This window comes from Apodemus sylvaticus, chromosome 4, assembly GCF_947179515.1.
Source record: "Apodemus sylvaticus chromosome 4, mApoSyl1.1, whole genome shotgun sequence".
NCBI classification, from domain to species: domain Eukaryota; kingdom Metazoa; phylum Chordata; class Mammalia; order Rodentia; family Muridae; genus Apodemus; species Apodemus sylvaticus.
In genome coordinates, this window is record NC_067475.1 from 165,181,764 (window position 1) to 165,202,517 (window position 20,754).

The 20,754-nt window shown below is 38.9% G+C and overlaps 1 long non-coding RNA gene across 4 annotated transcripts in view; it reads right to left on the reverse strand.

The window, feature by feature from the left end:
• Window positions 1-20,754, reverse strand: part of LOC127683548 (uncharacterized) — a 73,128-nt gene that overhangs the window by 12,861 nt on the left and 39,513 nt on the right. Inside the window, exons 3-4 of one of the 4 annotated variants that reach the window (XR_007977579.1) lie at window positions 5,278-5,381; window positions 54-4,495 (exon numbers count right to left, since the gene is read on the reverse strand). The exons of 1 other annotated variant lie outside the window; for it this stretch is intronic. This is a non-coding gene — a long non-coding RNA (uncharacterized LOC127683548). Of the gene's footprint in view, window positions 1-53; window positions 4,496-5,277; window positions 5,382-12,370; window positions 12,552-13,632; window positions 13,740-20,754 lie in introns of those variants that run through there. 2 more of the 4 variants (XR_007977577.1, XR_007977575.1) reach the window with 2 other exon arrangements.

The window sequence follows — 20,754 nt, forward strand, 5'->3', positions numbered from 1 at the left end:
ATAAGGACACATGCTCCATTATGTTCATAGCAGCCTTATTTATAATAGTCAGAAGCTGGAAAGAACCCAGATGTCCCTCAATGGAGGAATGGATACAGAAAATATGGTATATTTACACAACAGAATACTACTCAGCAATTGAAAACAATGAATTCATGAAATTCTTAAGCAAAATCCTAAGTGAGGTAACCCAATCACAAAAGAATACACATGGAATGCAGTCACTGATAAGTGGATTTTAATTAGCCCAGAAGCTCTGAATACCCAAGACACAATTAGAATAACAAATGACTCCCATGAAGAAGTAAGGAGAGGGCCCTGATCTGGGAAAGGCTTGATCCAGCATTGTAGGGGATTACCAGGACAGAGAAAAAGGAGGGAGGTGTTTGGAGAATGGGTGGAGAGAAGAAGGCTTATGGGACATATGGGGAGGGGAGAACTGGAAAAGGGGAAATAATTTGGAATGTAAACAAAGAATATAGAAAATTTTTAAAAAGAAAAGAAAAAATAGCTTTCTACTATAACTTTCTAGAAGCTTGGGTAAATAAATGTAGTTCTGTGGGTCACTAGGTTGAATATACTCAGGTTCTGAGTGACAAACAAATACAAATCCAAGGAAGTTTTCAGTTATAATTACACCAACGGTTTTTACTTATTAGGTTAAAGAGATAAATTTATTGGCATTTTAAAAATTAGTAATGTTACAAATGTCCTTAGAATAACCAAACTATTTCCAATTTTGCAAATAACAAATCCATTTAGTATTAACTTTCTGTCATTTATTAAATGTATATATTTAACATTATAAAATGTCTCATATTTTGTGTGTATTCCTCTCTATTAGACAACTGAACTGACAGTTTAGTGGAGAAATTGACATAAAGCTTTGACAAATCATTATTTCTATTGTGTCTTCCTCTGCTGAGCTACTGAAGCTTTGCCAGACACTGAGATAAAATAATAACCTTTACCCATCTATCCAGGAAGGTAATTGTCTTCCTCCATGCACAAACCTTAAGTGTGCTAATATTTCATATACAATTTCCAAGTGCAGATTACTTACACTTCAGATTTTATACAGAGAGGAGACATAGAATGACACCTCTGCCTGTTGGTGTAAGTGTGGCCTTTTAGAGAAAAAGTGTGTCACTTGGGGCCGGGTGAGGCTTCACATGCTCAAGCCATGGCCAGTGTAGCATTCACTTCCTGCTGACTGCTCTCCAGATGTACAACTCTCAGCTCCTTCTCCAGCACTGCCTCTGCCTGCGTGCTGCCCTGTGTCCCACCATGACAATAGCATAATGGACTAAACCTCTGAAACTGTAAACCAGCCACAGTTAAATGTTTTCTTTTATAAGAGTTTCTTGCTCATGGTGCCTTTTCACAGCAGTAAAATTCTAATAAAGAATATATATGTGTGTGAGAGAGTGTATGTGTGTGTGTGTATTCATCAATAGTTTTCCATACTTTATCAAAATTTAAACAGATATTCACATCTACAATATTTATTATATAAGCTAGCATTTATTTTTCTGTTAAGATACAATTCTACGGTTATAAATTAACTTCCCCACATAGATTCACATAGGTTTGAATTTAAATAGACTTTCTTAACTATTTAACTTTTTTCGTGTCTATAAAAAGTTGTTCAATTAAAATATTCCTCCTCAAAACTGAGGACTTCTTAGCAGACACACCGGTGTATTTATCATATCAGTTACATGCATGTGTGATTATTGATTGAGTGTAGGGAGCACCTACCTTGCTTGCACAGTATTATTAGCACACAGCACGGAACACATTTGATGCCTAAGCAATAATTAAAGGACAAAGGAATTCCTATCTTCACAATATATTGATAATGTTGAAATTTTATTGCATGTATTTCATTCAATCACATGCAAAGTAACTCTACAGAGTTTCCTTAGTGTTTATCACAGTTTAGTGATTGTGGATATGATAAACTATATGCTGTGTAGAAACATAATCTAAGTGGCAGTTCTATCTCAGGCTCTGTGTTAAGTAACTCATCACAACCAATGTTTCTAGAGTCAAGGCTTTCCTGTCTCCCTTATTTATGTTCTCATATGCTATTTTCCAATGGCTGTTCCGTTTAGAAGACCTATGATAATAAGTATAACTCCTTCATGTAGTAAGAGAGACAAGCTATTTTTAGGCAGCCAACACCCAACTATATTCTCTGGTTGTTCAAAAAAGTACTAAAATTGTGTTGCTGAACTAAGATTCTAGATGCAACGTCTGTTGAAGCATTTTTTTTTTTTTTTTTTTTTTGAGGATAAATGTTTGCACTGTTTGTCTAGTCAAGAAGCTCTGGAATTTCACTTGCTGGGAAAAACAAACATTGCCCTGTGCTCTTAAAGTCCCAGCACAATGACTGTTCAGCAGTTTCAGGACTCCTTGGGAATTATGGCATTGACCTCAATACGCCCTATATAATTTAGGGTAATATATTAACAGAAACGAGCAAGATGAAAATTGAAAAAAGTTTAACCTCCAAAGCCTAGGTAAATATTTAAGCTCTGATTCTCCAATCCAAGGTGGTTTTCTTTCATGTTTTCCATATGTAAGGTTTTCCATTCTAAAAGAGCCCTGCTCTGCCTGACCCGTTCACCTCAGTGGTCAGAGGCTGAGGCTCCGCAGCCTCTCTCGGCAGAGTTACAGCCTCTCTCGGCAGAGTTAGTTTTCGCTGCTTGTGTGCATGCTCCTCTCGCCCACCTCACAGCCCAGATTTTTATCTCTTGCCTTTCTGTTCTTCATTCCAGTCCTTTATGTGGAAAAATGTCAATGTGGTTTTCTTGATTCACTTGCCCCCTTCACACATTTAGGCGATTCTGTATGTAACAAGACATCGTCTCTGCGGGCACCAGACACATCCAGAGTGCGTCACCAAAATAACAAAGGCTTAGATTTCACGTTCAAGCAATCTAGGTTTGTGCTTGCTTATTTGTTTACGATTTTTCTTTTTAAGACAGTCTTGTGTAGCCATGCAGGCTTCAAATTTCTGTGTAACCGAGGATAACCCTGTACTTCTACTTCGTATCCTCCTGGCCCCCACCCCCAATGCTGACGCTGTAGTTGTGTACTAACACACTTGGCTCAAATATAGCTGTAGTATTTGTATACTTTTCAAGTCCTAGGAGTCTAAGCACATTTCTTATATTTCAAAACTTACATTGATAAAATATAAATAATAATCTAATCACTTTGATAAACTTAAGAAGTACTTGTGATGTGACAGATTTTTAATATGCATTAATGTAAATTTTTGAATGGTATTTTTCCATGATATTTCCTTGAATTCCACAATGAATGGCATAAAAAAGAAGTCTCGAAACCTTCTTCTATCCCTGAAGTACATGAATTAAAGTAAAACCAAATGCAAAGGCACCCCAAAGTAAGCCAATGCTGTCTCAGCTGGAGTGACCACAGGGGGCTGGGGCCAAAGGCACTTTGGAATTTTAAAGCCCTCCAGGTACTCTAAAGAAAGCTGGGGAATTTTAGAGACCATGTCTCCCTGAACTTCTAGATTATGAAGTCACCTGCAATATTTATTACATAATTAAATAAGTCTCTATGCTCAAATCTTTGATTCTTTACCCATAACTGAAGCACATGAATTTATACTTTCAGTGTATCATTGCTAAATCTTATAGTCAGGCAGATTTAGAAACATGCTCTTAGCAGATTGGATGCACATAGTAGACATTCAGTAAGTGTTTAGAATTAAACTGCATTAAAGAATATAACATCAGAGGAAATATTATACATGTGTATCTTAAGCAGAAATTTTCTAACGTATTAAAATCTGTGGGTGAAATATTAATATCAGAACTACAAGCCAGATTGCCTGTTTTGACATTTTAAAACTATTCACGCTCTCTTTACAAAGCCATTTAGCTTCTCAGTTTCCGTATTTGTCTAATGATAACCATGATGAGATGATATCTCTGAAGTTTATATACTGAATACCAAGCTACATCCAATTTTTATTACTTTGCAGCATTTCCCTTAAGTGTTTTTCCTGGAAACGCTGACCCCTCTTCTCAGACCCCAGATGTTTGAGTCTTCAGCTGCAGGTTGCTGCTCTTCCGTGTGTAGCTCGGCTGGGCTGGGAACCCGTGCCCTCTGCCTCCATGCGTGTCCCGGCTGGGAGCCCGCGCCCTCTGCCTCCATGCGTGTCCCGGCTGGGAGCCCGCGCCCTCTGCCTCCATACGTGTCCCAGCTTATCTTTGTTTAGGAGCTTCACCTGTCCTGTCTGCAGGGGGAATCAGGGGTCTGCTCCTCTGCTTCCTGCCAGGATGTTCCCTCTTCAGCATCGGGAGGTCATTATCAGCAGCGATACACAACCATTATCCTGACTGGTAACACTGCCGTCATACCAAATAAAAGCCGCACTTAGTTTTATTAGTGGGTAAAGGTATTCTCACTTCTGAGGGAATGTAGCTTTAAGCTTAAGATGTTTAGACAGCCAGAACTGAAACAGATAACAAAACCAACATGTTAAAGAATAAGATAATTAACTATTAATTTCCAATTTTTTTCATTAATTATATGGTAGAAAAGGCACTGACCACAAGTATTTGATCTGAGTAAACCTGGATGACCACATAACCCCCTAGGGCATTATGTGTTCCTGAAAGAACAATGTTATGCTCATTAAATAAAATTGTTATTTTACCACTATTTTAAGCAAGAAAGCATATATTTAAAATTACTAAATTTTAAGCAATTAACATGCAAGTGATAAGAAAAATAATGATATATTTTAAATTTTTCATGAAATGTATTTCAATAAAAAACATAATTTGAAAAAGGTAAAAGAATGGTTATTTTAAAGAAACTAAAATTTAGTGTTTGAATTTGATTAATATTCACTAGTTAGTGTTTGAATTTTACACTAATATTCATCTCATTAAACCGATTCGTAATGTAAATCTCAGGTACACCTTGAACGCCCAGGACACCCTGGATCATTAATTTGCCCTCAGTGATCATAAGGAAGAGAGCATTCCATTTCCTATACCAGAATGGAAGACAGATTTCCCCGTAGGACATCCACTATTTGATTTAAGGTTAAATAAATAAATAGATGAATAAATAAATAAATAAATAAATTTTGTACGATGCTACTGCATGTTCTGAAAGATAAGGTAGAAGATGAAGAGAAGAAAAAATAACTCATCCCATTTTTCAATCTCCTGCAGATTGTGCTACGAATTTATTTGCTTAATAATTTTCTTTTGGAGAAATTCACACCTGAGTGATGCATCTGTGTGGCTCCTGCCCACTGCTCCGCTCCACGGGGCCACATCTCTCCCAGTTTTATAGATGGCTAACTGTAGTCATCAAGATGATTACACCTGCAATCAACTACAATTTAACTCCTGGAACTCCTGTGAGAGTTCTTCCTTCCTTCCTTCCTTCCTCCCTCCCTCCCTCCCTCCCTTCCTCCCTCCCTCCCCTCCCTCCTTCCCTCCCTTCCTTCCTTCCTTCCTTCCTTCCTTCCTTCCTTCCTTCCTTCCTTCCTTCCTTCCTTCCTTCCTTCCTTCCTTCTTTTTTACCCTTTTATTAAAAGTAGATTCTTTTCTCATACAACATCTCCTGACAACAGAATCCCCTCCCTCTATTCCTCACAGTTCCTCCTGCCTCCCTTCCCATCTGGATTTGCTCCCTTAAAATCTTTCACTAGGAAAGAACAGTTTTTAATCTGAGATAAAATCAAATATAACAACACAAAATATGGCAAAACAAAAAATTATCACAGTGAAATTGGACAAGGCAACCCAGCATAATGAAAAGAGCCCCAAGAGAAGTCACATGAATCAGAGGCCCACTCATGTGCACAGTCAAGAATTCTATAGCAATAGTAAACTGGGGCTGAAGAGGTGGCTCAGTGGTTAAGAGCACTGACTGCTCTTCTGAACGTCCAGAGTTCAAATCTTACCAACCACATGGTGGCTCACAACCATTTGTAATGAGATCTGATGCCCTCTTCTGGAGTGTCTGAAGACAGCTACAGTACTCACATATAATAAATAAATCTTAAAAAAAGAAAAAGAAAGAAATAGTAAATGGAAAGCTATGGTATATATGCAGAGGCCCCTGATGCAGACCCATGTCTGTCCTGTTCTAGCCGCTTCAGTCGCCATGACCTCATCTAATGATTTAGGGGTCTTGTTCTCCAGGTGTCATCCATACCTATATCTGGTTCTTGGTGACTCAAGCAGTATCAGGTGTGTGTTCATTTTGTGGAGTGTGCTTTCGGTTAAATCAGACATTGAATGGTAGAAATATTTTCTCATTTTGCAGGCTTCTGTTTCTTCCTGTGTTGTCTTATGCAGCCTTTCAGTTTCATGAGTTTCTATTCATTGTTAATCGTAGTACCTGTGCTCTCAGTGTTCTGCTCAGGAAATTTTCTTCTGTGCCAAGGAGTTAAGGCTATTTCACAGTGGTTCCGGGCATCTTCTTTTATGGTAAGATATTTAATCCACTTGGACATGAGCTTTGTGCAGCATGATCCATACGGATTTATTTGCATTCACCTACATGCAGACTTCCAATTTGACCAGCATCATTTGTCACAGATACTTTCTTTTTTGCTAGAGTGTATTTCTGGCCTCCTTATAAAAAATACTAGATTTTATATGTGAATCTTCAGTTTGATTCATTGATCAACTTGTCTGTTTTTATGCCAATACCATGATGCTTTTATTATTATACCTGTATAATGCAGCTTGAAATCAGGAGTGGTGAGCAGTTCTTTTAATGTTTAGGCTTGTTTCAGTTATTCTATCTTATTATTTGGTCTTGTTGCTGTTGTTGTTTTTTCATATGCAGCTAAGCTATTCCTTTCAAGATCCATGAAGAACTGTACTGGAATTTTGATGGGGATTGAATTTCTGGATTGCTTTTGGTAGGATGCAATTTTTCTTTGTTAATCCTACAGATTGTGAGCATGTGAGACTTTCCATTTTCTGCTATCTTTTTCAATAACTTGGAAGTTTTAATCATACAATTTGTTTTACTTGCTAAGAGTTATATGAAGATATTATTTATGGCTACTGCAAAGTATGTTATTTCCCTGATTTTTTCTCAACCTGTTTGTCAATGTATATTGGAAGGCTACTGATTTTTTCTTTTTAGTTAATCTTGTATTCTGTCACTATGCTGAAAGTGATTATCAGTTGTAAGAGTTCCACGGTGGAATTTTTAGTGTCACATATATAGTATCTTATCATCTGCAAATAAGGATATGTTGATTTCTCTCCACTTTGTATCTCCTTGATCTCACTCAGTTGTTTTATTGCTCTAGCTAAAACTTCAAATACTCTATTAAATAGATACAGAGAGAGTAGGCCACCTGGTGCTGTCCCTGGTTTTAGTGGAATTGCTAGGAGTGTCTCCCCATTTAAGATGATATGGGATTGTTGCAAACCACCTTTATTATGTTGAGGTATTTTTCTTTTATCTTTAATCTCTCCAGGAACTTTATCTTGAAGGACTGTTGGATTTATTTTGTCAGAGGCCTTTTCTGTACCTAATGAGATGATCATGTGGCTTTTCCTTTCAGTTTGTTTATATGTGGATTACGTGTATTTATTTGTGTGTATTGAATAATTTTTGAATCCCTAGGATGAAGCCCACTCAATAATGGTGGATGATCTTTTGAATGTATTCTTGGAGTTACTTTGCAAGTATTTTATTGAATAGTTTTGTATGAGTGAAACTGATCTGTAATCCTCTTTGCTGGGTGTTTATGTGATCTGCATATCAGCGTGACTGTGGCATCGTAAAATGCATTTGGCAATATTCCTTCTGTTTCTGTCCTGTGGAATAATTTGAGGAATATTGCCATTATATCTTCTTTAAAAGTCTAGAAGAATTCTATGCTAAAACAGAACTCTGTGCTGGACCTGGTTTTGTTCATTTGTTCGGGTTTTTGTTTTGTGTATTTGTTTGTTTTTGGTTGGGATACTTTAATGGCAGCTTCTATTTTACCAGGGTTCTAAGTCTATTTAAATTATTTATTTGTTTATGATTTATCTTTAGTAAGTGTTGCCTATCAAGACCATTAGAGAGATTGTCTTAATAGGATTTTTTTTGGTGGGCCTTAGTCTGAACCATACCTTCAAGGGAAGGACAAAGAAAAGTGCATGAATATCATTTGATATGTGAATTTTGTCTTGGGTATTCCAAGCTTCTAGACTAATATCCACTTATCAGTGAGTACATACTGTTAGTGTTTTTTGTGATTGGGTTACCTCACTCAAGATGATATTCTCCAGTTCTATCCATTTGTCTAAGAATTTCATGAATTTATTGTTTTTAATGGTTGAATAGTACTCCATTGTGTGTATATATATACCACATTTTCTATATCCATTCTTCCATTGAGGGACATCTGGGTTCTTTCAGGATTCTGGCTATTATAAATAGGGCTGCTATGAACATAGTGGAGCATGTGTCCTTATTACATGCGGGAGAATCCTCTGGGTATATGCCCAAGAGTGGTATAGTGGAGTCCTCGGGTAGTATCATTCCCAGTTTTCTGAGGAACTGTCAGACTGACTTCCAGAGTGGTAATACCAGTTTGCAATCCCACTAGCAGTGGAGGAGTATTCCTCTTTCTCTACAACCTCTCCAGCACCTATTCTCTCCTGTGTTTTTATTCTTAGCCATTCTGACTGGTGTGAGGTAAAAATCTCAGGGTTGTTTTGATTTGCATTTCCCTAATGACTAAGGATGTTAAACATTTCTTTAGGTGCTTCTCAGCCATTTGACATTCTTCAGGTGAAAATTCTTTGTTTAGCTCTGATGCCCAAGAACAATGTATGGAAACTCTAGTCCTTCTTAGAAGGAGGAACAAAATACCCTCAGAAGGAGATACAGAGACAAAGAGTGGAGCAGAGTCTGAAGAAAAGATCATCCAGATACTACCCCACCTAGGAATCCATCCCATATACAATTACAAAGCCCAGACACTATTGTGGACACCCACAAGTGCTTGCTGACAGGAGCCAGATATAGCTGTCACCTGGGAGGCTCTGCTAGTGCATGACAAACACAGAGGGGAAAAACTCTCAGCCAGCCATTGAACTGAGCACAGGGTCCCCAATAGATGAGATAAAGGACCAAAGGAGTTGAAGGGGTTTGCAGCACCATAGGAGGAACAACAATATGAGTCACCCAGTACTCCCAGAGCTCCCAGGGTCAAATCCATCAACCAAAGAATACACTTGGAGTTACCCATAGCCCTAGACACATCAGCAGCAGAGAATGATCTTGTTGGACAGCAAATGGGGGAGAGGCCCTTGGTCCTTGAAAGACTTGATACAGTAGTGTAGAGGAATACCAGGACAGGGAAGCGGGAGGGGGGGGTGTTGATTTGGGAAGGGGAGATGGCTTATGGGATTTTCGGGGGAGGGGGAAACCAGGAAAGGGGACAACATTTGAAGTGTAAATAAAGACTATACCTAATTAAAAAAAGAAAAAGAAAGAAAGAAGAAAGAAAGAAAGAAAGAAAGAAAGAAAGAAAGAAAGAAAGAAAGAAAGAAAAGTACATGGATGAAGGAAGCTTTCTCTTTGCCTGCTTGCCCTTACTCTCACTAGCAGTTTCATTTGCCCTGTTATATCCAAGGTTTTCAGAATCCCAATTCCAATGGAGACTGAAAAGCAGCAGCAATTGAAGAATGTTCCCAGGCTCCAGCACTGGTGGGACTCCAGAAACATCCAATCTCATGGTCCGAATGACTGGATTCTTAGAGCTTCCATTGTGGTACAGCCATTGCTGCATTACACAGCTTATATCCTATGGGTCAGTGTAATAAATCTCCTTTAATCTCTCAGCCTTTATACTTTGGAGAACCCTGATAATACACACGTGACTCTCTGCACTACTTATATGTACCTGTGTCCAGGCATGGACACTTGTAATGGGAAGCCCATTTGGGAGCTTGTCTCTGAAGGAAATTGACTCTCCAGCTCTGCAGGCATTGTCTATTTGTCTAAATGCAGGACATGGTGTGATTTCCTCCAATCCATATTGGTAGTCAACTGGTAGTGTTGCTGTGTGGATCTTGTTCAGCCAACTATATTGTTAGGTGCTCTTTTCACAATGGTGGCCCTTGTCTTCCAGCTCTCATAATCTTTTTGCCTCTTGTTCCACCATTTCCCAGAGCCTTAGCTATAGAAACCACAGTGCAGATGTTTGTGATGAGTATCCAGCTTGCGGGGCTAACAGTTGAAGTTGAACAGGTGATTAACACCTGCAGCCTAACAGCTGAGGATTAAGCAATGTCAGCAGGAACTGCTGGGCTCTAACTTTCAGCCTACTTACTAGTCAGAAGTCACAGAAAGAAAAATGGGACACTTAAAGAAGTGGTTAATGAGTTTATTACTAAGTTGTAAAGAGTTTCCTATGAAAGCTATCTAAGAGGGAAAAGTGGAAAGATCCTAAGTGGAGAAAGGGAAAAATTCTTCTAAGTGGGGAAAGGTAAAAAGTGAGAGAAAGCAGGAGAGAGAAGGAGGAAAAGAGCGTGTGCCAGAGAAAAGAGAGAGAGAGAAAGTAGTGAAAAGGAGAGAAGAGAGAAGTAGTGCCCTTTCTCTTTTGTCTTCAGTACTTATAAGTCTTTCAGAATACATGATCACGTGTTACAAAGTTCATCACAAGTTCACACAAAAATCAAATCATAAATTGAAATAGAAGTTTACAACAGAGAATGTTTGCATGCATAGCCATTAGGAGTAATTATCTAGATAGTAACATCTATCACTCTTCTTCTCTACAGGTTCATAGAAAGTTTAAAACCATAACTAAGTTATAAGTGAAGTTTTGTATAGATAAACCCAGTCATTACTTCATCTTCTGTCCTAGCATCTATAATAAATCCTAGTTCCCTTTTTATGACCTTTGGTTAATTGTTTTACAACCTCTTGGAATGTGCTCTGAGTAGGAGAAAGTCTGGTTGCCATCTTAGAGCAATTAACTTGTGACACTTGGGAGACTGGCAGAGTTCTCATTGCCGTTTTGACTATCAGAAAAGGACCTAATAGAAGTTCCACTATTAAAGAGCTTAATAATCACAAATATAATTTTAGGAATTCTTATAGAATCATCATTAAAACTTAAGTCATCTATTTGTCTACATAGCATCACTATAAGACAATACATCTTCATGGATCTGCAGAGATCTGCTCTAAAGGGGTGTGCTATTACTTATTATTATGTATGTATAATAATAACAGGAAAAGCATATTAATAGCAGGAATCTTTCCTAAAATTAGTCCCCCACAGCCTTGCTGAATGGGGGCTCACCTGTCACAGATTATATAATAATCCAAAGCACGCATTTCAGGATGATCACCTGCTAGTATATTAGTTTGTCCCCTTATGGCTCCTGGCACTCCCTGATGTGGACACTGGGAACAAACTTGGTCCTCTGGAAGAACTAGCATGTTCTGTTAAAGACTGACCCACCTCTCCAGTTCTAGTCATTCTTTTTTTTTAATTAGATATATTCTTTATTTACATTTCAAATGTTCCCTTTCCTGGTTCACCCTTCCCCCGAAAATCCCATAAGCCATCTCCCCTTCCCCAATCAACCCACCCCCGCTTCCCTATCCTGGCATTACTCTACACTACTGCACCAAGTCTTTCCAGGACCAAGGGCCTCTCCTTCCTTTGGTGTCTAACAAGACCATCCTCTGCTGCTGATGTATATGGAGCCATGGGTAACTCCATGTGTACTCTTTGGTTGATGGTATTGTCCCTGGGAGCTCTGGGAATACTGGGTGACTCATATTGTTGTTCCTCCTATGGTATTGCAAACTCCTTCAGCTCTTGGGTCCTTTCTCTAGCTCCCCTATTGGGGTTCCTGTGCTCAGTTCAATGGCTGGCTGAGAGTGCCCCTCTCTGTATTTGTCATGCACTAGGAGACCCTCCTAGGTGATAGCTATATCTGGCTCCAGTCAGACAGCACTTGTGGACACACACAATAGTGCCTGGGTTTTGTAACTGTATATAGGATGCATCCTTGGGTGGAATAGTCTCTGGATGCTCTTGCACTCAGACTCTGCTCAATCTTTGGCTTTGTATCTCCTTCTGTGGGTATTTTTCCTCTTTCTACAATGGATCCAAGGATCTATACTTTGTTCTGCCTTCTTAGGCATCATTTGATATGTGAATTGGGTCTTGGGTATTCCAAGCTTCTAGGCTAATATCCACTTATCGGTGAGTGCATACGATTGTTGTATTCCATAGCTGCCTGCAGCTATTATGAACTGGGTTGCTGGAACAGAAGCTGAGGGATAGATGGGGAAGGGGTAAAAAGAAAGAAGGGCCAAGACAATATTTCACTGATCAAGGCCGGAAACTTTAATGGCGGTCAGACCTTTTAACAGTTTGGGCAAACCCTTCCCCCCCAGACTCCAGGCTGAGTTCCGGTGGAAGTTGTTTAGCTTCTCTTGGAGGTCCCTGTCTTGACTGCTCCGCAGCTGGGTGAGTCACCTGCTTAATTCAGGAATTCCTAGACCTGGAGGAACAATGAGCTTAACCTTCACTGAGCTTCTCCACCCTAGGATAAAAATTCCTGCTTTAACCTACTTCCCTATTATGTCCTTCCAGCAGATTCCTGCCCGAAGCCAGAGATTGTCCTTGACCAATGTCAAACTCAAACCATGTGCATGACTGCCCCAATATGGCTCTGTACATACCATGAGTGTTCTTTTGTGATTGGGTTATCTCACTCAGGATGATATTCTCCAGTTCCATCCATTTGTCTAAGAATTTCATGAATTCATTGTTTTTAATGGCTGAATCCAAGGATCCATTGTATATATACCACATTTTCTATAGTTCTCACTCACAGCTTGAAAATCTTCATTATGTAGATCAAGAAATTCTTTTCTAACATGTAAGTTGACTTTAATATTATATACATGAGAATAATTAGCCCAAATAAAAAACCCAATGAGTTGAAGCTTCTACCCCAATAAGCATAGTACCAAATTTCCCCAGTTAGTTTCTGGCAAATAAATATTGCATTATCTTGGAATAAGATTGGGAAGACCCAATTAGTGGTGGCCTCTTCCATTGACAACTGGTAGCTGGAATCTAAATATTTCTAGGATGTGAGTACCTCTCTGTATTGATTGTTTTTCAATTATGTTCTAAAATAAAGAAGTGTTTACTTAGGCATATGGTATCAGAGGCAGGGGAGATGCAAAAGGAAGTGACAAATATGTCTGCAGCAGCAAGAAGCTGAAAGAACGTGCATTCCTATGCAGACATTAGTGAAAGGGTAAGGAAGTGTCAAGCTCATACATCTCAAGGTTCATCACCTTCATCCTTTAGTGAGGTGCTGGAGAAATATCTCCGTACTTAAACACACTGGCTGCTTATATCAAGGATGCAGTTCAAATTCCTGGCACCTGCATGGTAATGTGCTATCATTTTAATTTTAAATTCTTGTTCCAGGGGTAACACCCTCTTCAAACTTCTACAGGCACCACACACACACACACACACACACACACACACATGATAGAATATACAGGCAGACAGAATACCCATACACATAAAATTAAATAATAAAAATAATTCAATGCTTGCACCTGGTATCATACTTGCTCCAGCAGGAGTCACTTCCGAAAGCTTTCATAACTTCACAAACCACCAACCGAGGAACAAGTGTTCATGTGTGTGTTAGGTTCGTTTCTTTCTACGAAAGTAGCACATCAGATTCAACCCTTCTAATAGGTTCACCTAAACCAATGTATTCTGCTCTAAAAGTTCATATATATTTAAAAGTTCATTTTGAAATAGAATTTCATTCTATTCTAGTCATTTCATATATATCTTTCTAGAGCATTCTGAAAATTGACAATGATTATTATGTTCGGTGTAAATCTTATAAATAGTCATCTTATAAGGCAATTATACCAGGGAATGTTGCTAAGGAGCCTTCCATAAGCTGAGCTCCTGTGACATGGAAAGAAGGACAAACTATACCTTCATATAGATGTGGAGAACTTCAGAAATTCACTAGCAGTCTACACTCTCCCAAACACTACTGCTTTGAACATCAGGGTCCCAACTCTTCCTAATAGATTTTGCCCATTCACACAGGATAATGAGGTTGTGAATTTACCTTCTGCAATCAATATAAATACATTTTATTTCTGCCTTTTTGGAGACACTGCCAGACACCTTCAAAAATATAAGGGGCAGGTAGCTTTACATTTATCATAAAAATAATCTGGATTTTCAAATGTTTCTTCACAGACTGAAGACTTGAAATCTCATTGTCCATTTGACCCCCTCCTTGTATAAAGAGCAACCCCCTTAGGGGCTTCGGAATCTTTGTAGCCATAAGAGTCAAACACAGCAATCACTTATCATGGAGATGCCTCAAAGGGTCCTGTTCGCTCACCAAACACATCATTGCACTCAACTGTAGATGGGAGGTGTGCTAACCTGCTCAGGAATACTGTGTCATGACTAATGCTGTCCTCATTTCCATGCAGAAAAAAGTCTACACCAATCCTTGATGATAATACAAACATTTAAAAAGGTAAACAAAAATATTCAGGACAAAATATTTATAAGTCTTTAATATATAGGATTACAATTAGAAGTAAAGCATAACTTTTTCACTCACTGAGAAGACCAACTACACAAGAGGAAATAAACAAGACCACATAAATTGCCAACTACACATGAGACAATAGGCAAAGGAGGTATGGTTATTTGATTAAGTGGGTACTTAGTCTTTAAGTAATAGTCCCTTTTAATCTTATTTATTTGCCTTAAGTTTATTAGATCATCGAAATGAGGTTTATTCTGGTTGGTTCAGTAAATACTTTTTGTCATCTTTTTTATGAGGTTTATTCTTATACTTTTAAAAGGTATTGATATAATTTCTATATTTTCATGTATGGCTACCCTAAAAAATTTAATATTAGCTCTTCTGCTTCTCATCTGCACCTGGGAGCTAAGACTGTTCCACAGCCCTCTGTACGCAAACCCAGCCAGGAGAGAGCTGGTCTCCCAGGAGTCCAATCACTCCTGGACCCAGAGATGAGGTCACCATTTTCTCTCCAATAACTCTCCAAAGTGGGACCAGCCAGAAGCACACAGCACACAGTGGAGCAGCTGGGACAGGATCCTTTCCGTTTCCAGGAGCTGGGGCTATTCCACTGCACTCTATACACAGGTCTCACCAGAAGATAGCTAGTCTCCCAGAAGTGCTGACACAGGCTTACAGGCCCACAAGAGGGACAAGCTCCGACTAGAGACAGCAAGACCAACTAACATCAGAGATAACCAGATGACAAAAGGCAAGCCTAAAAACCTTACCAACAGAAACCAAGGCTACTTGGTATCATTGGAAACCAGTTTTCCCTCAGCAGCAAACCCTGGATAACCCAACACACCAGAAAAGCAAGATTTGGATTTAAAATCACATCTCATGATGCTGATAGAGGACTATAAGAAGAACATAAATAACTCCATTAAAGAAATACAGAGAACACAGGTAAACAGGTAGAAACCCTTAAAGAAGAAACAAAAAACAATCCCTTAAAGAATCACAGGAAAACACAACCAAACAGGTGAAGGAATTGAGAAAAACCATCCAGCATCTAAAAATGAAAGTAGAAACAATAAACAAATCACAAAGGGAAACAACCCTGCAGACAGAAAACCTAGGAAAGAGATAAGGAATCATTTATGCAAGCATCACCAACATAATACAAGAGATAGAAGAGATAATCTCCGGTGCAGAAGATACCATAGAAAACACTGACACAACAGTCAAAAAGCAATCTTCAAGAAATGACTGAAACGGTGCTTACTATTCAGAAACAGATTCTTTGGCAGTCGTGGTGCTTCAAAACTGATGGGGCCTAGATGTCTTGACAGCTAAAGAAAGTGGTCTTTGCCTGTTCCTTCAAGCAGAATACTGTTTCTACCACTTCTGGATAGTGAGAAATAAAATCCAGCAGCTACAGTCAGACATGAAGAATTTTAGGGATTGTGAGACCTCCAGTTCTGGGACTTTTTGAAAACCCTATATGGAAGTGGACACTCCCATTTGTAACGCCTTTTCCAGTCATCTTCCTGGTGTTGTCATTCACTCCCTGCCTCATTAGTCTTGTTTCTACCTTCCTCCAATGGAAATACAAAAAATTTCTAACCAAATTATTAATCAGTTCCTGTTACAGAATTACCAGCCGCTGCCCACAGAATAGCCTCTGTCCACAGAAGTAACTGATGTGAACATTTCCCAAGTGGATCCTGATAGTGAAAGTCAACTATATCCCAAAATTGATGATGCCCCTACATAGCAGGAAATAGCTTAAGAGACACAGCGCCCTCATTTCCTTCTCACCATTGACTTCCCCCTCCTCTTTTTCTTCTCTTTAAAATAATTAGAAGGAGGAGTGTTGATGCCAGGACTCTCTGAAACCAGTGATGTCACAGACGACAATATGGCCTGCTGCCAAGAAAACGGCCTCCATATTCTCAGAACTGATTGGGTTCACTTTTACCTGTAACCGCATCACCATCTGTGTATATATACAAGGAATCTCTCTCCTTCTCTCTCTCTCTCTCTCTCTCTCTCTCTCTCTCTCTCTCTCTCTTTCCCCTCTTCTCTTTATAGCACCACCTTTGCCCTTTCCCCTCTCAATAAACCTCATGAGTAACTGTTAAAAAAATGCAAAATGCATAAAGCTCCTACACAAAACAACCAGGAAATTCAAGACATAATGAGAAGACCAAACCTAAGGATAATAGGTATAGAAGACAGTGAAGACTCCCAAATTAAATGGCCAGTAAATATCTTCAACAAAATTATAGAAGAAAACTTCCCTAACCTAAAGAAAGAGATGCCCATGAACATACAAGAAGCCTACTGAACTCCAAATAGATTGCACCAGGAAAGAAATTCCTCCCACCACATAATCAAACCACCAAATGCACAAAACAAAGAAAGAATATTAAAGGCAGTAGGGGAAAAGGGTCAAGTAACAATTAAATGGAGATCTATCAGAATTACACCAAACTTCTCCTTAGAGACTAAAAAAGCCAGAAGACCCTAAGAGAAAACAAATGCCAACCCGGGCTACCATATCCAGCAAAATTCTCAATTACCATAGATGAAGAAACCAAGATATTCCTTGACAAAACCAAATTACTCAATATCGTTACACAAATTCAGCCCTACAAACGATAATAAATGGAAAACTCCAACACAAGGAGGGAAACTACCCCCTAGAAAAAGCAAGAAAATAATCTTCTTTTAACAAAAGAAAATGAAGATACCCACATAAATATAATTCCACCTCTAACAACAAAATGATGAAGCAACAATCACTTTTCCTTATTATCAATGGAATCAATTCCACAACAACAACAACAAACCATAGACTAAGTAGCTGGATACATAACCAGGACCCAATATTTTGCTGCATACAAGAAACATACCTCAGTGACAAAGATAGACACTACCTCAAAGTAAAAGACTGGAAACCAGTTTTCCAAGCAAATGATTCCAAAAACAATCGGGACTAGCCATTATAACATTGAGTAAAACTGACTTTCAACATAAAGTTATCAAAAATATAAGGAAGGACACTTCATACTCATCAAAGGAAAAATGTACAAAAAGAACTCTCAATTCTGATCATCTGTGATCCAAATGCAAGGACACCCACATTCATAAAAACTTTACTAAAGCTCAAAGCATGCATTGCACATCACACAATAATAGTGGGAAACTACAATACCCAACTCTCATCAATGGACAGGTATTGGAAACAAAAACTAAACAGGGAAACAGTGAAACTAACCAATGTTATGAATCAAATGGATTTAACATATATACACAGAAAATTTTATTCTAAAACAAAAGTATATACCTTCTTCTTAGCATCTCATGGTACCTTCTCCAAAATTGATCATATCTTTGGTCATAAAACAGTCTTCAACAAGAAGATTGAAATAATCCCATGCATCCTATCAAATCACCACAGACTAAGGATAGTCTTCAATAGCAGCAAAAACAACAGAAAGTCCACATACACATGGAATCTGAACAACACTACTCAATGATAACTTAGTCAAGGAAGAAACAAAGAAAGAAATGAAAGACTTCTTAGAATTTAATGAAAATGAAGGCACAACATACCCAAACTTATCAGACACAATGAAAGCAGTGATAAGAGAAAAAATCATAGCTCTGAGTGCCTCCAAAATGAAACTGGGGAGAGCATACACTAGCAGCTTAACAGCACATCTGATAGCTCTAAAACAAAAAGAAGCAAATACACTGTAGAGGAGTAGAAGGCAGGATATCATCAAACTCAGGGATGAAATCAATCAAGTAGAAACAAAAAGAAATATACAGAGAATCAACCAACACCAGAGCTGGATCTTTGAGAAGATCAACAAGATAGATAAACCCTTAGCCAGACTAACCAGAGCACACAGAGGAAGTATCCAAATTAACAAAACCAGAAATGAAAAGGGAGATATAACAACAGAAACCAAAGAAATCCAAAAAAATCACCAAATCCTACTACAAAGGCCTATACATAACACAACTGGAAAATCTGGATGAAATGGACAATTTTCTAGACAGGTACCAAAGTTAAATCAGGATCAGATAACCAATCTAAACAATCCCATATCCCCTAAAGAAATAGAAGCAGTCATTAAAAGTCTCCCAACCTAAAAAAGCCCAGGACCAGATGGGTTTAATGCAGAGTTCTATGGAAGACCTAATACCAATACCCTTCAAAGTATTCAACAAAATAGAAACAGAAGGAACACTGACCAATTCATTCTATGATGCCACAACTACCTTGATACCTAAACCACACAAAAACCCAACAAAGAACTAGTACTTCAGACCAAGCTCAAGAAGAAGGAAGACCAAAGGGTAGGTGCTTCAGTCCTTTGTAGAAAGAGGAACAAAATACTCATAGGAGCAAATTGAGAGCCAATGTCTGGAGCAAAGACTGGAGGAAAGGCCATCCAGAGACTGTCCCACCTTGGGATCCAGTCCAAACCCAGACACTATTGTGGATGCCAAGAAGTGCTTGCTAACAGGACTCTGATATAGCTGTCTCCCGAGAGGCTTTGCCAGTGCCTGACAATTACAGAGGTGAATGCTCTCAATCAACCATTGAACTGAGTGCAGGGTCCCCAATGGATGAGCTACAGAAAGGACCCAAGGAGCTGAAGGGGTTTGCAGTGCCATAGGAGGAACAACAATATGAACCAAGCAGTACCCTCAGAGTTCCCAGGGACTAAACCACCAAACAAAGAATATACATGTAGGGACCTATGGCTCTAGTCATATATGTAGCATAGAATGGCCTTGTTGGACATCAATGAGAGGAGAGGCCCTTGGTCTTGTGAAGGCTCAATGCCCCAGTGTAGGGGAATGCCAGTTTAGGGAAGCAGGAGTGGGTAGCTTGGTGAGCAGGGGATGGAGAGATTGGATGGGGATTGTCAGAGGGGAATCAAGGAATGGGAATAACATTTGAAATGTAAACAAAGAAAATATATAATAAAAAAGAATAAACCAGAAAAAATTAATATTAAAATGCCAAGTTACAAAGTGCTTTCTATATTTAGTTTATGTGAGCACACTGCAGCTGTTTTCAAACACACCACAAGAGGGTAACTGATCCCATTACAAGTAGTTGTGAGTCACCATGTGGTTGCTGGGAATTGAACTCAGGACCTCTGGAAGAGCAGTCTGTGCTCTTAACCTCCGAGCCAAGAAATGCTTGATGAAAGAAGCCTGCTATGGCTGTCTCCTGCGAGGCCCTGCCAGAGCCTTGTAAATACAGAGGCAGATTATCCCAGCCAACCACTGGACTGAACACAGGGTCCCCAATGGAGGAGTTAGAGAAAGGACTGAAGGAGATGAAGGGGTTTGCAACCTCATGGGAAGAACAACAATATCAACCAACCAGAACCCTCCAGAGCTCCTAGGGACTAAACCATCAACCAAGGAGTACACATGGCTCCAGCTGCATATGCTCAGTTCCCCTGAGTAGGGGAATTGAGGGCAGGGAGGGTGGGGTGCGTGGAGGAACACCCTCACAGAAGCAGGGTAAGAGAGGATAGGATACTGTGTTTCCGGGAGAGGTGGGAAACTGGGAAAAGGGATAACATTTAAAATGTAAATAAAGAAAATATCCAATAAAAAGACAAAACAAAAAAATAAACAAAAACAGAAATTTTTTTCTGGACCTGCTTTTGCAATAAGAGAGCTTGCAACTCTTATCCCTGAGTCTCATTCCACACTTCACACCTCTGCTGAGTAGAATTTCATATCTCAGCAGTTTATTTCAAAATATAAACATCAAGGGCTAGAGAGATGGCTCAGTGGGTAAGAGCACTGACTGTTCTTCCAAAGGTCATGAGTTCAAATCTCAGCACCCACATGGTGGCTCACAACTATCCATAAAGAGATCTGACATCCTCTTCTTAGGTGTCTGACAACATCTACAGTGTACTTACATATAATAAATAAATCTTTAAAAAATATAAACATCATTTTATATGTTTATCACAAACGTGGATCCATATTCTTGCTTATATTTATTTGAGTGTTTACATACAAAGTTCTTTTATTCTTCATTTAATTGTATTTCATACTCTGTGTAGGAAAACAATTATTTCCAATTGTATATATCTCCTCCATGTTTGTTACATGA